Genomic DNA, 15,991 nt, shown 5'->3' with positions numbered 1-15,991 from the left:
TCCCGCCTTTCTCTAGTTAATACTGGTCAGTTCTAACCAGTTTTCTATTGTGGTATCCTGCGTTGCTCCCTCATTTGGGCTATTACCGTATCGTCGTGCCTAAATGACTCAGCTATTACTGATGCAATGTGCTTCACAGCATCGTCTCCCTCTAAACATTTTCCTTCGTATTCTTGAATCTGTTGCTGCTTTCTCCAATGCTTTTATGAGCGTTTCATATATTCATAATTAGGTTCATTATATAACTTGATTGGAACTTCGTCAATCACTACGGATGTGCATTTCGGAATGTTTGCTTCCGCCTTTTTCCTGTTAATACTGGTCAGTTTTAAGCTGTTTTTTATTGTGATGTGCTGCGTTGCTCCCTCATTTCGGCTATTACCCTATCATCGTGCCTAAATGACTAAGCTATTGCTGATGCAATGTGCTTCACAGCATCGTCTTCCTCTAAACATTTTCCCTCGTAATCTTCAATCTGTTGCTGCTTTCTCCAATGCTTTTATCAGCGTTTCTTCGACTCTTGTGCCAAGTTCATTAAATAACTTGAATGGAACTTCGTCTATCAATTCGGGTATGCATTTTCGAATATTTGCTCCCGCCTTTCTCCAGTTAATACTGGTCAGTTCTAACCAGTTTTCTATTGTGATATCCTGCGTTGCTCTCTCATTTGGGCTATTACCCTATCGTCGTGCCTAAATGACTCGGCTATTACTGATGCAATGTGCTTCACAGCATCGTCTCCCTCTAAACAGTTTCCTTCGTATTCGTGAATCTGTTGCTGCTTTCTCCAATGCTTTTATGAGCGTTTCCTCGCCTCTTGGGCCAAGTTCATTAATTAATTTGAATGGAACTTCGTCTATCAATTCGGGTGTGCATATTCGAATGTTTGCTTCCGCCTTTTTTCTGTTAATGCTGGTCAGTTTTAAGCTGTTTTCTATTGTGATGTCCTGCGTTGCTCCCTCATTTCCGCTATTACCCTATCATCGTGCCTAAATGACTCAACTATTACTGATGCAATGTGCTTCACCGCATCGTCTTCCTCTAAACAATTTCCCTCGTAATCTTCAACATGTTGCTGCTTTCTCCAATGCTTTTATCAGCGTTTCTTCGCCTCTTGTGCCAAGTTCATTAATTAACTTGATTGGAACTTCGTCTATTCCTTCGGGTATGCATTTTCAAATATTTGCTCCCGCCTTTCTCCAGTTATACTGGTCAGTTATAAGCAGTTTTGTATTGTGATATCCTGCGTTGCTCCCTCATTTGGGCTATTACCCTATCGTCGTGCCGAAATGACTCAGCGCTTAGTGATGCAATGTGCTTCACAGTATCGTCTCCCTCTAAACATTTTCCTTCGTATTCTTGAATCTGTTGCTGCTTTCTCTAATGCTTTTATCAGCGTTTCCTCGCTTCTTGGGCCAAGTTCATTAATTAACTTGATTGGAACTTCGCCTATCCATTCGGGTATGCATTTTCGAATATTTGCTCCCGCCTTTCTCCAGTTAATACTGGTCAGTTTTGAGCAGTTTTCTATTGTGATATCCTGCGTTGCTCCCTCATTTGGGCTATTACCCTATCGTCGTGCCTAAATGACTCAGCGCTTACTGATGCAATGTGCTTCACAGTATCGTCTCCCTCTAAACATTTTCCTTCGTATTCTTGAATCAGTTGCTGCTTTCTCTAATGCTTTTATCAGCGTTTCCTCGCTTCTTGGGCCAAGTTCATTAATTAACTTGATTGGAACTTCGCCTATCCATTCGGGTATGCATTTTCGAATATTTGCTCCCGCCTTTCTCCAGTTAATACTGGTCAGTTATAAGCAGTTTTCTATTGTGATATCCTGCGTTGCTTCCTCATTTGGGCTATTACCCTATCGTCGTGCCGAAATGACTCAGCGCTTACTGATGCAATGTGCTTCACAGTATCGTCTCCCTCTAAACATTTTCCTTCGTATTCTTGAATCTGCTGCTGATTTCTCCAATGCTTTTATTAGCGTTTCCTCGCTTCTTGGGCCAAGTTCATTAATTAACTTGATTGGAACTTCGCCTATACATTCGGGTATGTATTTTCGAATATTTGCTCCCGTCTTTCTCCAGTTAATACTGGTCAGTTTTAAGCTGTTTTCTATTGTGATGTCCTGCGTTCGTCCCTCATTTCGGCTATTACCCTATCATCGTGCCTAAATGATTCAGCTATTACTGATGCAATGTGCTTCACAGCATCGTCTCCCTCTAAACATTTTCCCTCGTAATCTTCAATCTGTTGCTGCTTTCTCCAACGCTTTTATGAGCGTTTCCTCGCCTCTTGGGCCAAGTTCATTAATTAACTTGATTGAAACTTCGTCTATCACTGCGGTTGTTCATTTCGGAATGTTTGATTCCGCCTTTTTATAGTTAATACTGGTCAGTTTTAAGCTGTTTTCTATTGTGATGTCCTGCGTTGCTCCCTCATTTGCGCTATTACCCCATCGTCGTGCCTAAATAACTCAGCTATTACTGATGCAATGTGCTTCACAGCATCGTCTCCGTCTAAACATTTTCCTTCGTATTCTTGAATCTGTTGCTGCTTTCTCCAATGCTTTCATCAGCGTTTCATCGCCTCTTGGGACAAGTTCATTAATTACCTTAATTGGAACTTCGTCTATCCCTACGGGTATGCATTTTAGAATATTTGCTCCTGCCTTTTTCTAGTTAATACTGGTCAGTTCTAAGCAGTTTTCTATGGTGATATCCTGCGTTGCTCCCTCATTTGGGCTATTACCCTATCGTAGTGCCTAAATGACTCAGCTATTACTGATGCAATCTGCTTCACAGTATCGTCTCCCTCTAAACATTTTCCTTCGTATTCTTGAGTCTGTTGCTGCTTTCTCTAATGCTTTTATCAGCGTTTACTCGCTTCTTGGGCCAAGTTCATTAATTAACTTGATTGGAACTTCGTCTATCTCTGCGGATGTGCATTTCGGGATGTTTGCTTCCGCATTTTTCCAGTTAATACTGGTCAGTTTTAAGCTGTTTTCTATTGTGATGTCCTGCCTTACTCCCTCATTTGAGCTATTACCCTATCGTAGTGCCTAAATGACTCAGCTATTACTGATGCAATGTGCTTCACAGCATCGTCTCCCTCTAAACATTTTCCCTCGAAATCTTCAATCTGTTGCTGCTTTCTCCAAAGCTTTTATCAGCGTTTCTTCGCCTCTTGTGCCAAGTTCATTAATTAACTTGATTGGAACTTCGTCTATCCCTTCGGGTATGCATTTTCGAATATTTGCTCCCGCCTTTCTCCAGTTAATACTGGTCAGTTCTAACCAGTTTTCTATTGTGATATCCTGCGTTGCTCCCTCATTTGGGCTATTACCCTATCGTGCCTAAATGACTCAGCGCTTACTGATGCAATGTGCTTCACAGTATCGTCTCCCTCTAAACATTTTCCTTCGTATTCTTGGATCTGCTGCTGCTTTCTCCAATGCTTTTATCAGCGTTTCCTCGCTTTTTGGGCCAAGTTCTTTAATTAACTTGATTGGAACTTCGCCTATACATTCGGGTATGCATTTTCGAATATTTGCTCCCGCCTTTCTCTAGTTAATACTGGTCAGTTCTAACCAGTTTTCTATTGTGATATCCTGCGTTGCTCTCTCATTTGGGCTATTACCCTATCGTCGTGCCTAAATGACTCGGCTATTACTGATGCAATGTGCTTCACAGCATCGTCTCCCTCTAAACATTTTCCCTCGTAATCTTCAATCTGTTGCTGCTTTCTCCAACGCTTTTATGAGCGTTTCCTCGCCTCTTGGGCAAAGTTCATTAATTAACTTGATTGAAACTTCGTCTATCACTGCGGATATTCATTTCAGAATGTTTGATTCCGCCTTTTTAGAGTTAATACTGGTCAGTTTTAAGCTATTTTCTATTGTGATGTCCTGCGTTGCTCCCTCATTTGGGCTATTACCCCATCGTCGTGCCTAAATAACTCAGCTATTACTGATGCAATGTGCTTCACAGCATCGTCTCCCTCTAAACATTTTCCTTCGTATTCGTGAATCTGTTCCTGCTTTCTCCAATGCTTTCATCAGCGTTTCATCGCCTCTTGGGCCAAGTTCATTAATTACCTTAATTGGAACTTCGTCTATCCCTACGGGTATGCATTTTCGAATATTTGCTCCCGCCTTTTTCTAGTAAATACTGGTCAGTTCTAAGAAGTTTTCTATTGTGATATTCTGCGTTGCTCCCTCATTTGAGCTATTACCCTATCGTAGTGCCTAAATGACTCAGCTCTTAATGATGCAATGTGCTTCACAGTATCGTCTCCCTCTAAACAATTTCCTTCGTATTCTTGAATCTGTTGCTGCTTTCTCCAATGCTTTTATCAGCGTTTACTCGCTTCTTGGGCCAAGTTCATTAATTAACTTGATTGGAACTTCGTCTATCACTGCGGTTGTGCATTTCGGAATGTTTGCTTCCGCATTTTTTCAGTTAATACTGGTCAGTTTTAAGCTGTTTTCTATTGTGATGTCCTGCCTTGCTCCCTCATTTGGGCTATTGCCCTATCGTCGTGCCTAAATGACTCAGCTATTACTGATGCAATGTGCTTCACAGCATCGTCTCCCTCTAAATATTTTCCCTCGTAATCTTCAATCTGTTGCTGCTTTCTCCAATTTTTTATCAGCGTTTCTTCGCCTCTTGTGCCAAGTTCATTAAATAACTTGAATGGAACTTCGTCTATCAATTCGGGTATGCATTTTCGAATATTTGCTCCCGCCTTTCTCCAGTTAATACTGGTCAGTTCTAACCAGTTTTTTATTGTGATATCCTGCGTTGCTCTCTCATTTGGGCTATTACCCTATCGTCGTGCCTAAATGACTCGGCTATTACTGATGCAATGTGCTTCACAGCATCGTCTCCCTCTAAACAGTTTCCTTCGTATTCTTGAATCTGTTGCTGCTTTCTCCAATGCTTTTATGAGCGTTTCCTCGCCTCTTGGGCCAAGTTCATTAATTAATTTGAATGGAACTTCGTCTATCAATTCGGGTGTGCATATTCGAATGTTTGCTTCCGCCTTTTTCCTGTTAATGCTGGTCAGTTTTAAGCTGTTTTCTATTGTGATGTCCTGCGTTGCTCCCTCATTTCCGCTATTACCCTATCATCGTGCCTAAATGACTCAACTATTACTGATGCAATGTGCTTCACAGCATCGTCTTCCTCTAAACAATTTCCCTCGTAATCTTCAACATGTTGCTGCTTTCTCCAATGCTTTTATCAGCGTTTCTTCGCCTCTTGTGCCAAGTTCATTAATTAACTTGATTGGAACTTCGTCTATTCCTTCGGGTATGCATTTTCAAATATTTGCTCCCGCCTTTCTCCAGTTAATACTGGTCAGTTATAAGCAGTTTTGTATTGTGATATCCTGCGTTGCTCCCTCATTTGGGCTATTACCCTATCGTCGTGCCGAAATGACTCAGCGCTTACTGATGCAATGTGCTTCACAGTATCGTCTCCCTCTAAACATTTTCCTTCGTATTCTTGAATCTGTTGCTGCTTTCTCCAGTGCTTTTATCAGCGTTTCCTCGCTTCTTGGGCCAAGTTCATTATTTAACTTGATTGGAACTTCGCCTGTCCATTCGGGTATGCATTTTCGAATATTTGCTCCCGCCTTTCTCCAGTTAATACTGGTCAGTTATAAGCAGTTTTCTATAGTGATATCCTGCGTTGCTCCCTCATTTGGGCTATTACCCTATCGTCGTGCCTAAATGACTCAGCGCTTACTGATGCAATGTGCTTCACAGTATCGTCTCCCTCTAAACATTTTCCTTCGTATTCTTGGATCTGCTGCTGCTTTCTCCAATGCTTTTATCAGCGTTTCCTCGTTTTTTGGGCCAAGTTCATTAATTAAATTGATTGGAACTTCGCCTATACATTCGGGTATGCATTTTCGAATATTTGCTCCCCCCTTTCTCCAGTCAATACTGGTCAGTTTTAAGCTGTTTTCTATTGTGATGTCCTGCGTTCCTCCCTCATTTCGGCTATTACCCTATCATCGTGCCTAAATGATTCAGCTGTTACTGATGCAACGTGCTTCACAGCATCGTCTCCTTCTAAACATTTTCCCTCGTTATCTTCAATCTGTTGCTGCTTTCTCCAACGCTTTTATGAGCGTTTCCTCGCCTCTTGGGCCAAGTTCATTAATTAACTTGATTGTAACTTCGTCTATCACTGCGGATATTCATTTCAGAATGTTTGATTCCGCCTTTTTATAGTTAATGATTCAGCTGCTACTGATGCAACGTGCTTCACAGCATCGTCTCTCTCTAAACATTTTCCCTCGTAATCTTCAATCTGTTGCTGCTTTCTCCAACGCTTTTATGAGCGTTTCCTCGCCTCTTGGGCCAAGTTCATTAATTAACTTGATTGAAACTTCGTCTATCACTGCGGATATTCATTTCAGAATGTTTGATTCCGCCTTTTTATAGTTAATACTGGTCAGTTTAAGCTATTTTCTATTGAGATGTCCTGCGTTGCTCCCTCATTTGGGCTATTACCCCATCGTCGTGCCTAAATAACTCAGCTATTACTGATGCAATGTGCTTCACAGCATCGTCTCCCTCTAAACATTTTCCTTCGTATTCTTGAATCTGTTCCTGCTTTCTCCAATGCTTTCATCAGCGTTTCATCGCCTCTTGGGCCAAGTTCAATAATTAACTTAATTGGAACTTCGTCTATCCCTACGGGTATGCATTTTCGAATATTTGCTCCCGCCTTTTTCTAGTTAATACTGGTCAGTTCTAAGCAGTTTTCTATTGTGATATCCTGCGTTGCTCCCTCATTTGAGCTATTACCCTATCGTCGTGCCTAAATGACTCAGCTATTACTGATGCAATGTGCTTCACAGCATCTTCTCCCTCTAAACATTTTCCCTCGTAATCTCCAATCTGTTGCTGCTTTCTCCAATGCTTTTATCAGCGTTTCTTCGCCTCTTGTGCCAAGTTCATTAAATAACTTGAATGGAACTTCGTCTATCAATTCGGGTATGCATTTTCGAATATTTGCTCCCACCTTTCTCCAGTTATTACTGGTCAGTTCTAACCAGTTTTCTATTGTGATATCCTGCGTTGCTCTCTCATTTGGGCTATTACCCTATCGTCGTGCCTAAATGACTCAGCTATTACTGATGCAATGTGCTTCACAGCATCGTCTCCCTCTAAACATTTTCCTTCGTATTCTTGAATCTGTTGCTGCTTTCTCCAATGCTTTTATGAGCGTTTCATATATTCATAAATAAGTTCATTAATTAACTTGATTAGAACTTCGTCAATCACTACGGATGTGCATTTCGGAATGTTTGCTTCCGCCTTTTTCCTGTTAATGCTGGTCAGTTTTAAGCTGTTTTCTATTGTGATGTCCTGCGTTGCTCCCTCATTTCCGCTATTACCCTATCATCGTGCCTAAATGACTCAACTATTACTGATGCAATGTGCTTCACAGCATCGTCTTCCTCTAAACATTTTCCCTCGTAATCTTCAATCTGTTGCTGCTTTCTCCAATGCTTTTATCAGCGTTTCTTCGCCTCTTGTGCCAAGTTCATTATTAACTTGATTGGAACTTCGTCTATCCCTTCGGGTATGCATTTTCAAATATTTGCTCCCGCCTTTCTCTAGTTAATACTGGTCAGTTCTAACCAGTTTTATATTGTGATATCCTGCGTTGCTCCCTCATTTGGGTTATTACCCTATCGTCGTGCCTAAATGACTCAGCGCTTACTGATGTAATGTGCTTCACAGTATCGTCTCCCTCTAAACATTTTCCTTCGTATTCTTGAATCTGTTGCTGCTTTCTCCAGTGCTTTTATCAGCGTTTCCTCGCTTCTTGGGCCAAGTTCATTATTTAACTTGATTGGAACTTCGCCTGTCCATTCGGGTATGAATTTTCGAATATTTGCTCCCGCCTTTCTCCAGTTAATACTGGTCAGTTATAAGCAGTTTTCTATAGTGATATCCTGCGTTGCTCCCTCATTTGGGCTATTACCCTATCGTCGTGCCTAAATGACTCAGCGCTTACTGATGCAATGTGCTTCACAGCATCGTCTCTCTCTAAACATTTTCCCTCGTAATCTTCAATCTGCTGCTGCTTTCTCCAACGCTTTTATGAGCGTTTCCTCGCCTCTTGGGCCAAGTTCATTAATTAACTTGATTGAAACTTCGTCTATCGCTGCGGTTGTTCCTTTCGGAATGTTTGATTCCGCCTTTTTATAGTTAATACTGGTCAGTTTTAAGCTGTTTTCTATTGTGATGTCCTGCATTGCTCCCTCAATTGCGCTATTACCCCATCGTCGTGCCTAAATAACTCAGCTATTACTGATGCAATGTGCTTCACAGCATCGTCTCCCTCTAAACATTTTCCTTCGTATTCTTGAATCTGTTGCTGCTTTCTCCAATGCTTTCATCAGCGTTTCATCTCCTCTTGGGACAAGTTCATTAATAAACTTAATTGGAACTTCGTCTATCCCTTCTGGTATTCATATTCGAATATTTGCTCCCACCTTTCTCCAGTTAATACTGGTAAGTTCTAACCAGTTTTATATTGTGATATCCAGCGTTGCTCCCTCATTTGGGCTATTACCCTATCGTCGTGCCTAAATGACTCAGCTATTACTGATGCAATGTGTTTCACAGCATCGTCTCTCTCTAAACAATTTCCTTCGTATTCTTGAATCTGTTGCTGCTTTCTCCAATGCTTTTATGAGCGTTTCCTCGCCTCTTGGGCCAAGTTCATTAATTAACTTGAATGGAACTTCGTCTATCAATTCGGGTATGCATTTTCGAATATTTGCTCCCGCCTTTCTCTAGTTAATACTGGTCAGTTCTAACCAGTTTTCTATTGTGATATCCTGCGTTGCTCTCTCATTTGGGCTATTACCCTATCGTCGTGCCTAAATGACTCGGCTATTACTGATGCAATGTGCTTCACAGCATCGTCTCCCTCTAAACAATTTCCTTCGTATTCTTGAATCTGTTGCTGCTTTCTCCAATGCTTTTATGAGCGTTTCCTCGCCTCTTGGGCCAAGTTCAATAAATTATTTGAATGGAACTTCGTCTATCAATTCGGGTGTGCATATTCGATTATTGGCTCCCGCCTTTCTCTAGTTAATACTGGTCAGTTCTAACCAGTTTTCTATTGTGGTATCCTGCGTTGCTCCCTCATTTGGGCTATTACCGTATCGTCGTGCCTAAATGACTCAGCTATTACTGATGCAATGTGCTTCACAGCATCGTCTCCCTCTAAACATTTTCCTTCGTATTCTTGAATCTGTTGCTGCTTTCTCCAATGCTTTTATGAGCGTTTCATATATTCATAATTAGGTTCATTATATAACTTGATTGGAACTTCGTCAATCACTACGGATGTGCATTTCGGAATGTTTGCTTCCGCCTTTTTCCTGTTAATACTGGTCAGTCTTAAGCTGTTTTTTATTGTGATGTCCGGCGTTGCTACCTCATTTCGGCTATTACCCTATCATCGTGCCTAAATGACTAAGCTATTGCTGATGCAATGTGCTTCACAGCATCGTCTTCCTCTAAACATTTTCCCTCGTAATCTTCAATCTGTTGCTGCTTTCTCCAATGCTTTTATCAGCGTTTCTTCGCCTCTTGTGCCAAGTTCATTAATTAACTTGATTGGAACTTCGTCTATCCCTTCGGGTATGCATTTTCAAATATTTGCTCCCGCCTTTCTCCATTTAATACTGGTCACTTATAAGCAGTTTTCTATTGTGATATCCTGCGTTGCTCCCTCATTTGGGCTATTACCCTATCGTCGTGCCTAAATGACTCAGCGCTTACTGATGTAATGTGCTTCACAGTATCGTCTCCCTCTAAACATTTTCCTTCGTATTCTTGAATCTGTTGCTGCTTTCTCCAGTGCTTTTATCAGCGTTTCCTCGCTTCTTGGGCCAAGTTCATTATTTAACTTGATTGGAACTTCGCCTGTCCATTCGGGTATGCATTTTCGAATATTTGCTCCCGCCTTTCTCCAGTTAATACTGGTCAGTTATAAGCAGTTTTCTATAGTGATATCCTGCGTTGCTCCCTCATTTGGGCTATTACCCTATCGTCGTGCCTAAATGACTCAGCGCTTACTGATGCAATGTGCTTCACAGTATCGTCTCCCTCTAAACATTTTCCTTCGTATTCTTGGATCTGCTGCTGCTTTCTCCAATGCTTTTATCAGCGTTTCCTCGCTTTTTGTGCCAAGTTCATTAATTACCTTAATTGGAACTTCGCCTATACATTCGGGTATGCATTTTCGAATATTTGCTCCCGCCTTTCTCCAGTTAATACTGGTCAGTTTTAAGCTGTTTTCTATTGTGATGTCCTGCGTTCCTCCCTCATTTCGGCTATTACCCTATCATCGTGCCTAAATGATTCAGCTGTTACTGATGCAACGTGCTTCACAGCATCGTCTCCCTCTAAACATTTTCCCTCGTAATCTTCAATCTGTAGCTGCTTTCTCCAACGCTTTTATGAGCGTTTCCTCGCCTCTTGGGCCAAGTTTATTAATTACTTGATTGAAACTTCGTCTATCACTGCGGATATTCATTTCAGAATGTTTGATTCCGCCTTTTTATAGTTAATACTGGTCAGTTTTAAGCAATTTTCTATTGTGATGTCCTGCGTTGCTCCCTCATTTGGGCTATTACCCCATCGTCGTGCCTAAATAACTCAGCTATTACTGATGCAATGTGCTTCACAGCATCGTCTCCCTCTAAACATTTTCCTTCGTATTCTTGAATCTGTTCCTGCTTTCTCCAATGCTTTCATCAGCGTTTCATCGCCTCTTGGGCCAAGTTCATTAATTACCTTAATTGGAACTTCGTCTATCCCTACGGGTATGCATTTTCGAATATTTGCTCCCGCCTTTTTCTAGTTAATACTGGTCAGTTCTAAGCAGTTTTCTATTGTGATATCCTGCGTTGCTCCCTCATTTAAGCTATTACCCTATCGTAGTGCCTAAATGACTCAGCTATTAATGATGCAATGTGCTTCACAGTATCGTCTCCCTCTAAACAATTTCCTTCGTATTCTTGAATCTGTTGCTGCTTTCTCCAATGCTTTTATCAGCGTTTACTCGCTTCTTGGGCCAAGTTCATTAATTAACTTGATTGGAACTTCGTCTATCACTGCGGTTGTGCATTTCGGAATGTTTGCTTCCGCATTTTTTCAGTTAATACTGGTCAGTTTTAAGCTGTTTTCTATTGTGATGTCCTGCCTTGCTCCCTCATTTGGGCTATTACCCTATCGTCGTGCCTAAATGACTCAGCTATTACTGATGCAATGTGCTTCACAGCATCGTCTCCCTCTAAACATTTTCCCTCGTAATCTTCAATATGTTGCTGCTTTCTCCAATGCTTTTATCAGCGTTTCTTCGCCTCTTGTGCCAAGTTCATTAAATAACTTGAATGGAACTTCGTCTATCAATTCGGGTATGCATTTTCGAATATTTGCTCCCGCCTTTCTCCAGTTAATACTGGTCAGTTCTAACCAGTTTTCTATTGTGATATCCTGCGTTGCTCTCTCATTTGGGCTATTACCCTATCATCGTGCCTAAATGACTCGGCTATTACTGATGCATTGTGCTTCACAGCATCGTCTCCCTCTAAACAGTTTCCTTCGTATTCTTGAATCTGTTGCTGCTTTCTCCAATGCTTTTATGAGCGTTTCCTCGCCTCTTGGGCCAAGCTCAATAATTAATTTGAATGGAACTTCGTCTATCAATTCGGGTGTGCATATTCGAATGTTTGCTTCCGCCTTTTTCCTGTTAATGCTGGTCAGTTTTAAGCTGTTTTCTATTGTGATGTCCTGCGTTGCTCCCTCATTTCCGCTATTACCCTATCATCGTGCCTAAATGACTCAACTATTACTGATGCAATGTGCTTCACAGCATCGTCTTCCTCTAAACAATTTCCCTCGTAATCATCAACATGTTGCTGCTTTCTCCAATGCTTTTATCAGCGTTTCTTCGCCTCTTGTGCCAAGTTCATTAATTAACTTGATTGGAACTTCGTCTATTCCTTCGGGTATGCATTTTCAAATATTTGCTCCCGCCTTTCTCTAGTTAATACTGGTCAGTTCTAACCAGTTTTCCATTGTGATATCCTGCGTTGCTCTCTCATTTGGGCTATTACCCTATCGTCGTGCCTAAATGACTCGGCTATTACTGATGCAATGTGCTTCACAGCATCGCCTCCCTCTAAACAATTTCCTTCGTATTCTTGAATCTGTTGCTGCTTTCACCAATGCTTTTATGAGCGTTTCCTCGCCTCTTGGGCCAAGTTCAATAATTAATTTGAATGGAACGTCGTCTATCAATTCGGGTGTGCATATTCGATTATTTGCTCCCGCCTTTCTCTAGTTAATACTGGTCAGTTCTAACCAGTTTTCTATTGTGGTATCCTGCGTTGCTCCCTCATTTGGGCTATTACCGTATCGTCGTGCCTAAATGACTCAGCTATTACTGATGCAATGTGCTTCACAGCATCGTCTCCCTCTAAACAGTTTCCTTCGTATTCTTGAATCTGTTGCTGCTTTCTCCAATGCTTTTATGAGCGTTTCCTCGCCTCTTGGGCCAAGTTCATTAATTAATTTGAATGGAACTTTGTCTATCAATTCGGGTGTGCATATTCGAATGTTTGCTTCCGCCTTTTTCCTTTTAATGCTGGTCAGTTTTAAGCGGTTTTCTATTGTGATGTCCTGCGTTGCTCCCTCATTTCCGCTATTACATTATCATCGTGCCTAAATGACTCAACTATTACTGATGCAATGTGCTTCACAGCATCGTCTTCCTCTAAACAATTTCCCTCGTAATCTTCAACATGTTGCTGCTTTCTCCAATGCTTTTATCAGCGTTTCTTCGCCTCTTGTGCCAAGTTCATTAATTAACTTGATTGGAACTTCGTCTATTCCTTCGGGTATGCATTTTCAAATATTTGCTCTCGCCTTTCTCCAGTTAATACTGGTCAGTTATAAGCAGTTTTGTATTGTGATATCCTGCGTTGCTCCCTCATTTGGGCTATTACCCTATCGTCGTGCCGAAATGACTCAGCGCTTAGTGATGCAATGTGCTTCACAGTATCGTCTCCCTCTAAACATTTTCCTTCGTATTCTTGAATCTGTTGCTGCTTTCTCTAATGCTTTTATCAGCGTTTCCTCGCTTCTTGGGCCAAGTTCATTAATTAACTTGATTGGAACTTCGCCTATCCATTCGGGTATGCATTTTCGAATATTTGCTCCCGCCTTTCTCCAGTTAATACTGGTCAGTTTTAAGCAGTTTTCTATTGTGATATCCTGCGTTGCTCCCTCATTTGGGCTATTACCCTATCGTCGTGCCGAAATGACTCAGCGCTTACTGATGCAATGTGCTTCACAGTATCGTCTCCCTCTAAACATTTTCCTTCGTATTCTTGAATCTGTTGCTGCTTTCTCTAATGCTTTTATCAGCGTTTCCTCGCTTCTTTGGCCAAGTTCATTAATTAACTTGATTGGAACTTCGCCTATCCATTCGGGTATGCATTTTCGAATATTTTCTCCCGCCTTTCTCCAGTTAATACTGGTCAGTTATAAGCTGTTTTCTATTGTGATGTCCTGCGTTGCTCCCTCATTTGGGCTATTACCCTATCGTCGTGCCTAAATGACTCAGCGCTTACTGATGCAATGTGCTTCACAGTATCGTCTCCCTCTAAACATTTTCCTTCGTATTCTTGAATCAGTTGCTGCTTTCTCTAATGCTTTTATCAGCGTTTCCTCGCTTCTTGGGCCAAGTTCATTAATTAACTTGATTGGAACTTCGCCTATCCATTCGGGTATGCATTTTCGAATATTTGCTCCCGCCTTTCTCCAGTTAATACTGGTCAGTTATAAGCAGTTTTCTATTGTGATATCCTGCGTTGCTTCCTCATTTGGGCTATTACCCTATCGTCGTGCCGAAATGACTCAGCGCTTACTGATGCAATGTGCTTCACAGTATCGTCTCCCTCTAAACATTTTCCTTCGTATTCTTGAATCTGCTGCTGCTTTCTCCAATGCTTTTATTAGCGTTTCCTCGCTTCTTGGGCCAAGTTCATTAATTAACTTGATTGGAACTTCGCCTATACATTCGGGTATGCATTTTCGAATATTTGCTCCCGTCTTTCTCCAGTTAATACTGGTCAGTTTTAAGCTGTTTTCTATTGTGATGTCCTGCGTTCCTCCCTCATTTCGGCTATTACCCTATCATCGTGCCTAAATGATTCAGCTATTACTGATGCAATGTGCTTCACAGCATCGTCTCCCTCTAAACATTTTCCCTCGTAATCTTCAATCTGTTGCTGCTTTCTCCAACGCTTTTATGAGCGTTTCCTCGCCTCTTGGGCCAAGTTCATTAATTAACTTGATTGAAACTTCGTCTATCACTGCGGTTGTTCATTTCGGAATGTTTGATTCCGCCTTTTTATAGTTAATACTGGTCAGTTTTAAGCTGTTTTCTATTGTGATGTCCTGCGTTGCTCCCTCATTTGCGCTATTACCCCATCGTCGTGCCTAAATAACTCAGCTATTACTGATGCAATGTGCTTCACAGCATCGTCTCCCTCTAAACATTTTCCTTCGTATTCTTGAATCTGTTGCTGCTTTCTCCAATGCTTTCATCAGCGTTTCATCGCCTCTTGGGACAAGTTCATTAATTACCTTAATTGGAACTTCGTCTATCCCTACGGGTATGCATTTTAGAATATTTGCTCCTGCCTTTTTCTAGTTAATACTGGTCAGTTCTAAGCAGTTTTCTATTGTGATATCCTGCGTTGCTCCCTCATTTGGGCTATTACCCTATCGTAGTGCCTAAATGACTCAGCTATTACTGATGCAATCTGCTTCACAGTATCGTCTCCCTCTAAACATTTTCCTTCGTATTCTTGAGTCTGTTGCTGCTTTCTCTAATGCTTTTATCAGCGTTTACTCGCTTCTTGGGCCAAGTTCATTAATTAACTTGATTGGAACTTCGTCTATCTCTGCGGATGTGCATTTCGGGATGTTTGCTTCCGCATTTTTCCAGTTAATACTGGTCAGTTTTAAGCTGTTTTCTATTGTGATGTCCTGCCTTACTCCCTCATTTGAGCTATTACCCTATCGTCGTGCCTAAATGACTCAGCTATTACTGATGCAATGTGCTTCACAGCATCGTCTCCCTCTAAACATTTTCCCTCGAAATCTTCAATCTGTTGCTGCTTTCTCCAAAGCTTTTATCAGCGTTTCTTCGCCTCTTGTGCCAAGTTCATTAATTAACTTGATTGGAACTTCGTCTATCCCTTCGGGTATGCATTTTCGAATATTTGCTCCCGCCTTTCTCCAGTTAATACTGGTCAGTTCTAACCAGTTTTCTATTGTGATATCCTGCGTTGCTCCCTCATTTGGGCTATTACCCTATCGTGCCTAAATGACTCAGCGCTTACTGATGCAATGTGCTTCACAGTATCGTCTCCCTCTAAACATTTTCCTTCGTATTCTTGGATCTGCTGCTGCTTTCTCCAATGCTTTTATCAGCGTTTCCTCGCTTTTTGGGCCAAGTTCTTTAATTAACTTGATTGGAACTTCGCCTCTACATTAGGGTATGCATTTTCGAATATTTGCTCCCGCCTTTCTCTAGTTAATACTGGTCAGTTCTAACCAGTTTTCTATTGTGATATCCTGCGTTGCTCTCTCATTTGGGCTATTACCCTATCGTCGTGCCTAAATGACTCGGCTATTACTGATGCAATGTGCTTCACAGCATCGCCTCCCTCTAAACATTTTCCCTCGTAATCTTCAATCTGTTGCTGCTTTCTCCAATGCTTTTATCAGCGTTTCTTCGCCTCTTGGGCCAAGTTCATTAATTAACTTGATTGGAACTTCGCCTGTCCATTCGGGTATGCATTTTCGAATATTTGCTCCCGCCTTTCTCCATTTAATACTGGTCACTTATAAGCAGTTTTCTATTGT

This window comes from Amblyomma americanum, chromosome 7 (genome assembly GCF_052857255.1).
Source record: "Amblyomma americanum isolate KBUSLIRL-KWMA chromosome 7, ASM5285725v1, whole genome shotgun sequence".
Taxonomy (NCBI): Eukaryota; Metazoa; Arthropoda; class Arachnida; order Ixodida; family Ixodidae; genus Amblyomma; species Amblyomma americanum.
Note: the sequence above shows the minus strand (reverse complement) of the source record.